The sequence below is a fragment of the Dipodomys ordii genome, unplaced genomic scaffold (genome assembly GCF_000151885.1).
Source record: "Dipodomys ordii isolate 6190 unplaced genomic scaffold, Dord_2.0 Scaffold13, whole genome shotgun sequence".
In the NCBI taxonomy this organism is placed as follows: Eukaryota; Metazoa; Chordata; class Mammalia; order Rodentia; family Heteromyidae; genus Dipodomys; species Dipodomys ordii.
Window position 1 is genome coordinate 22,907,336 of NW_012267229.1, and position 6,835 is coordinate 22,914,170.

The 6,835-nt window shown below is 51.5% G+C and overlaps 1 protein-coding gene across 1 annotated transcript in view; it reads left to right on the forward strand.

Moving 5' to 3' along the window:
* The first annotated feature begins 2,424 nt into the window (after positions 1-2,424).
* Ttpal (tocopherol (alpha) transfer protein-like) overlaps positions 2,425-6,835 on the forward strand; it is a 12,195-nt gene continuing 7,784 nt past the window's right edge. Inside the window, exon 1 of the mRNA XM_013011084.1 lies at positions 2,425-2,917. The gene's annotated coding sequence lies outside the window, so the exon portion shown is untranslated. The remainder of the gene's footprint in view (positions 2,918-6,835) is intronic.

Here is a 6,835-nt window from a genome sequence, read left to right on the forward strand (position 1 = left end):
GAAGTAGCACTGTGGCTCAAGTGGTAGAGAGCTAGCCCTGAGCAAAAGAAGCTCAGGGACAGTGCCCAGGCACTGAGATCAAGCCTCAGGACTGGACCTTGTGGGGCATGGGGTCCAGGCTGGATGGTGTCCACACGAGGGAAGGTGAGCTGAGCTTTTACACTTCTGTGAATTGAGCAAGGAGTGTGGGATCTTTACTCCTCCTGTCCTCCTCCCCTCAGTCCAGGCCCTGGTTTGGAAAACCTTCAATCTGGCAGGGATCCAGGGCCCCTGGGAACAGAGAGGACGTCCTGTCCCTCCAAGCAACCATGCCGACTCAGAGAAATCAATGTGTGCCCACAAAAACCACAGCTGGGGCTCTGGCCTCTTCTGGGAAATCTGCACACACAACCCCTGAGCAGATGTTTACTCCTGGGCAGCTCCATCCTGGGGCACGATTCCGACACCTTCAAGCTCACCAGCCTCGTGGGTCACGAGCGCCACATGACCTTACAACTGAGGTCAGGTGCTTCTGACACCTGTCAGGCACCCACTCGATCCCCCATCTCCCCACTTCTCCAGACCACTGGTTGGGCAACCCCATGACCTCAGCCTGGATCAGCCGCAGCAGGTGAGCACTGTTGAAGAGCACAGGACATTTTGTTCTTTTGAAGCTGAAGAACCAGAGTGCAAACCCCGCCCACTCTCCCCGCCACTTATTTTGTTGTAACTTTTGGCTGTGTGCCTTCACCTCTGTGAGGTCTGGGTTTTCTGTTCATCACACGTGGACTACTAACGGCCCCCACCTTGCAGGACTGTCCTGTCCAGGTGCGCCACTCATGCGAGCAGGTGCACCACCAAGAGGAGATGTTATTGCAAACGGACATGAGGCATAAAAGAGCAGCTTATGGGGGCTGGGAAGGTGGCTCAGTGGTAGAGCGCTTGCCTCGCATGCATGAGGCCCTGGGTTCGATTCCTCAGCATCACATACACAGAAAAACCAAAGTGGCACTGTGGCTCAAGTGGTAGAGCACTAGCCTTGAGCTGAGGAGCTCAGGGACATCACCCAGGTCCAGAGTTCAAGCCCCACGACCGACACAAAAGAAAAAGAGCAGCTTATGTGAAGCCCTGGGTTCAATCTGAAGTCCTATGAAACAAAAGCACAAACAGAAACAGCAGGAGGTACACACCAGAGTGTAGGTAGACATACACAGGAGAGCCTGGCTGCCCGGGTTACTCTATCACGGGCAAGCTTTTGTCCCATTTACTGTCAGATGAGACAGTCATGTCCCAGCATGACTAGGTACACTTGCAATAGTGTCTGGCACGTCATAATCCCTAATAAGCATGATCAGTTTCTGATATGTCTTACCAGTTCAGAATGTGAGGCAAGTGTGTTGAAATCACACAGGATCTTGACAGGATTCACAGGAAACTCATATTTAGTGGATTCCTATACACCTAGTGTGTATGCCAGGAGGCACACATTCTTAACCCATGTATATGTATACATGTGCAGGTGTATACAGAAGCAGTGATATAGGCAATTTTGTCTTTGGATTTTTTTGGCGAAAGCTTTATATTATAAAACAAGACCAATACAAAAACAATCACACAACTTAAAATTGTGGTTTAAAGTTTGTTTCAAGATAACTACCCTGGTAACCATTAACCCAGCCAAGCAATAAGACTTTTCTAGCCTTTCCAAGAGCCTTCCAAGTATTTCATCCTAATCTCAGCCCTTCCTTAAAGTAATTGAAAATGTGTAATATTTCTTTCTTTTTTTCTTTTGGTAGTACTGGGGCTTAAACTCAGGGCCTTGTGCTTGCCAGGTAAGTGCTGTAATTAGAGCCACACACCTTGCCTTTTTTGCTTTATTTTTTTCCTGATAGGATCTTGTATATTTTGCCCAGGGCTGGCCTCAGACTATGAACCTCCTACCTAGGGTCTCCTGAAGGGCTGAGATTGTAGGCTTGTATCACCATGCCTAGAAAACTTGTCTCAATATTGAAGCAGCTCAAAAATATCTTTATGTTGGGGAGTGTGAAACGGGCCAGGTAAGGAGATAATAAAGGATTATCTCAGGGAACTTCATCCACCTTCAAATAAGAAGCCAGTAATTATGGCAAGAATCATGTTGTGCACAAAGGAATACAGAACCAGGAGGGATGGGGACTTGCCTGAGGCCACACAGCTAAAGGCAGATTTAAGTGAATTTGTTGTTGTTGTTTGCGGGTTGTGGGGAATGAACTCTGGGCCTGGGCGCTGTCCCTCAGCTCTTCAGCTCAAGGCTAGCACCCTACCACTTGAGCCACAGTGCCACTTCCGGCTTTTTTTTTCTGCTTATGTGGTGCTGAGGAATTGAACCCAGGGCCTCACTTTCCCAGCCCAAGACTAAGTGTACTTTGGATGAGAATCTTCTCCTTGGAGCAGCCAGTCCTGAGGGCAGCTGTGGCAGGAAGAATTCTGGAATGCTAACCCTGAGGTCTGGGTTGGAACTCGGTTTACGGCACTGATTGCCACTTTTCCTTTCATGAAACAGTAGGATTGCACACCGTGAGAATTTGATAAGAAAACGGCTATGAAATCCCAGGCACGTGGTAGTACGTCTTCAGAAAACGGCCTCTTTCTTTCCTTCTCTGGGCCTCAGTTTCCCCATCTGTACACCTGGATGGAGGAGCCAGGGGCGCTCCGCTTGCTCTCCCAGCCGGGATCCTGCAGCATCACGGAGCCGCCGCCAGAGGGAGGCAGAACGCCAGCCACGCCGGGAGATGTCGCGCACGCGCACTCCCAGAGACGCCGCGCCCGCCCACGTGCGCGTCACTTCCGGTGCGGGGGGGCCGGGCCGGCCGGGCGGGAGTGCGGGTCGGTTCTGTGCGTGCTGCCAGACGAGCTTCCAGCCGCCGATTGACCCGCGCTCCGCCCTGCAGCCGGGCCGGTGAGTGCCGGCGAGGCCGGGGGGGGCCCGGGGGGCCGCCCAGAGGGACTTCGAGGGGGAGGACACACCGGAAGTGCGGGCCAGAGGAGCGGGAGACCCCAGGAAATGGGGACAGCTGGGGAGGGGGCGATGGCCGGAAGTAAGGGGCCTCGGGAGGCCGCCGGGCTGGGTGCGGAGGCCCCCGGCGGGCTCCACTTCCGGCGTCTGGTTGTTGGGGGTTCGGGGACGGGGTGGGGGTGATGCCCCTGAGATGCTGGGCTCCGGGTGGGGAAGGTGGGGGGCTCACCGACCCCCATGAGCTTTGCCTGCCGTCCGTGTGTCCGTCCCCTGCCCGCTCTCGCCCCGCAGGGGCAGGGTGGAGTGTGAGCCGGGGGCCCTCGCCCACCGCCGCCCCCAACATGGACCGAACGCTGCCAGGCCCCCGGCGTGGGGGCAGCAGGGCGGGGGACCGGGGCAGGCGGCCTCCCTCCCTCCCTCCACTCCAGGGTCCTAATGATGTGCTCAGCGAACTATTGTGACAGTTAAACCTGGGGCTGAGGGTGTATGTAGCTCAGTGTCGAGGGCTTGGCTAGCACGCACACGAGGCCCGCACTTCCATCCCCGCACTGCCAAGTAATAATGATAATAAAGGAGAAAACGGGTATTTAATGGGGGGGGGACAACCCACCCAGGTATGTATCATCGCTTTCCATCATTCTTCTATGTTGGAAGCTTCCTGAGACGTGTATGTGTTGTTTGTTGCTGTTTCCCTACCGCCCGTCAGCGCTGGTCCCTGACACATGGAGGAGGGTGACCAGTATTTATGGGATGCAGGAATGGATGGGGAAACTGACTCAGAGATTTCTTGTCAACACCGGTGACACTGGACTACAGAGCAGGGTGGAAGGGAACCACCCTGGGGAAGTCAGGGGAGGCTTCCTGGAAGAGGTGGCAGTGAGGAGTTGTCTGGTTGGCAACTAAATGGGGAGGATCCAGGCAGAGAATATCAGGAATGCATATGGTGTCACATGAGAATGGTGGCTCATTTGCTTGGACTGGCAGAGGGCCGTGGGAAGTCTGTGCCTCTCAGGTAAACAGAGCCCTGGCCAGGTTGGAATTGCAGGTACCTGTTGCTAACCGTTGTGGAAACAGCCTCAGGTGGGTCCTGTGAAACCAGGATTGTTGTTGGGTTCTTCCCTTCACATACCTGTGTCAAGCTCGTTAAACTCATACAATAAATGTTTATGGAGTACAGGCTATGTGTCTAATACAACGTTAAGTGCTGTGTTCACGCCAATGAGCAAGACTTGACGTGGATATGGCTTACACACAATGACAGGTGGAAGACATGGTATGACAAAGATGTGTGGGAGGCCGTCAGTGGAATGCCAGCTGCTTCAAGCCACAGTTCTCTCTCACCTATATTTCAGAGTCTCCCTATATGGTCTGGTCTGTCCTTTCCCTCCCCTCTCCCCTTTTCTTTGGTGTCAGTTCTGGGCATTGAACTCAGGGCCTGGGAACTGTCCCTGAGCTTTTTCCCTCAAGGTTGGAGTGGTATTACTTGAGCCACAGCTCCACTTCCAGGTTTCTGGTAGTTAATTGGAGATCAATCTCATGGACCTCCTTCCCAGGCTGGCTTTGAACCATGATTCTCCGATTTCAGCCTCCTGAATAACTAGAATTGCAGGCAAGAGCCACCGACACCTGGCTCTCCTCACCCTCTTACAAGTCCATATTCCAGGCAGCAGTGTGGTTCTTGGGAAATCTAAATTAGATTGTCACTGTACCCAAAACCCTCTGTCTTCTTTTAGAGTAGAAGCCGTGGTCCAGTCACTGGGCCCCCAGGAAGCCTCAGAATTCACCTGCCTAGTGTTCCTACTTATATCTCATTTGCTTATATCTCATAGCCACACTCACCTCTAAAATGCCCAGCATGTTCCTTCCTGATGTGCAGGGCTTGCTCCACCCCTCCCTCCTCTTCCTCAAGCTGCCTAGGTGCACTTTCCTGAGGACTCTGTTTAACATCAAACCCCTATCTCCAGGTACACACAACCCACCTCCCTGCCTTCACAGCACTTAGTGCTTGTATTAGGCCATACAGCTTTCTTTTAATTAGCATACATTAGTTCTACAGTGGTAGATTTCATTGTGATACTTTCCCCCAAAAGGTTTATAATGGACACAATCAAATTCCCTCTTATCACTCTCCCCTAAAATAATTATTTTATAACTTGATATTTATTATGAAGTTACTCCTAAAGTAATTTCAACAAGGTTCATTGTTCTATTTTCATACAGGCAATCAGTCAACTTCAGCTAGAACCTCTTTAATCTCTTTGTTAGCCCCGCCTCCTCCCGCTAGCCCCACCCCTGCAACAGAGCCTGTTTCTCTTTAGATCACATCGTTTATTATGTTTCTAGGCTGTCTGTATCTTCACTGGAACCTAAGCTCAGTGAAAGCAGGGTTCTTTGTTCCTTCCTGTATCCCCAGTGCTTGGAAAGGGGCCTGGTACCTCATATGTGCTCAGTATTTACTGAATGGGACTGGGGGTGATGATTCATGCTTGTAATCCCAGCTACTGGGGAGATGGAGGCTGGAGAGTGATGAGCTCAAGGCCAACCCTAACAATGACAGGGAGACTATCTCAAAATCAAAATACAAGAGGGCTGGAGGCATATTGTAAGTAGCATACTGCTTGCTTAGCAGGAATGAGGCCCTAGGTTCAATGCCCAGTACCAAAGCAGAAGGAAGAAGGGGGGAAAAATGGATGAATGGAGTGGCATCTAATTGGGCCTTACAGTAGTAAATCATGGTGGGCTGGGGGTCAGCTGAGAAACTGGAGGGAGAGTGACAGGGAGGGACCAGAACATGCCCCGGATGAGAACATACCTTGGGAGGAAGGAAGTGGGTGGAGCAAGAGGTTGGAGTGAAAGAGATGGAGTAGATAGACCCAAGATTGGAGGGAGCAAGCTGCTTGGCCACTGACTGCAGCAGGCTGGAGGAAGTCCAGCCAGATGCAATGAGGACTTCACAGTGTGTACAGGGCCTCCTTTGAGGAACATTGCCCTCGATGTGGAGCTCACAGTGAAGGATCAGTAATGGCTTGTGGACAAGGGGCCTCTGGAACTGGGCAATCCTGTTGCTGCTTTATTCCTAGGATAACTCAGCAGTTTTATTTTTAATTTTCATTAAAAATGCTTCAGGTTTTCCCAGAAGCAGACAGTGGGGTCTAGTTGATTGGAGATAAGGAAGATAGCTGGATGCAGGTGGCTTGCACCTGTCATCCTAGATACACAGGAGGTTGAGATCTGAAGATCTCAGAAGCCAGCCCAGGCAGGAATGACCGTGAGACTCTTACCTCCAATTAACTACCAGAAAACTGGAAGTGGTACTATGATTCAAAGTGGTAGAGTGCTAGCCTTGAGCAAAAAAGCTCAGGGACAGTGCCCAGGCCCCGAGTTCAAGCCCCATGACCAAACCAGAGAGAGAGAGGGAGGGAGGGAGGGAGAGAAGGAAGCTAGAAATGTCAGGAAGAGCTTTTAGTTCCGTGAAGCAGAGATAGCAGGAAGCTTAGGCCACAAGAGTGAGGGTGGTGTGAGCTAGTTCAACTGCTCTGTCATTGACAGAGCAGTGGAGCGTGGAGCATTTGCCAGATGGTACATGGGACAGTGGCTGGGGGTCACTCATCAAGTAGATTTCTCCAGAAGCTGATCTGACCACTGCATCTACACAATTTAGTTGTATGGGTACATGGTGAAAAAAAAATTCAAACAGTACACTAAAAAAGAATCTCTTGGGGCTGGGAAGGTGGCTCAGTGCTAGAGTGCTTGCCTTGCATGCATGAGGCCCTGGATTCGATTCCTCAGCACCACATAAGCAAAATGAAAAAAGCCGGAAGTGGCACTGTGGCTCAAGTGGTAGAGCGCTAGCCTTGAGCT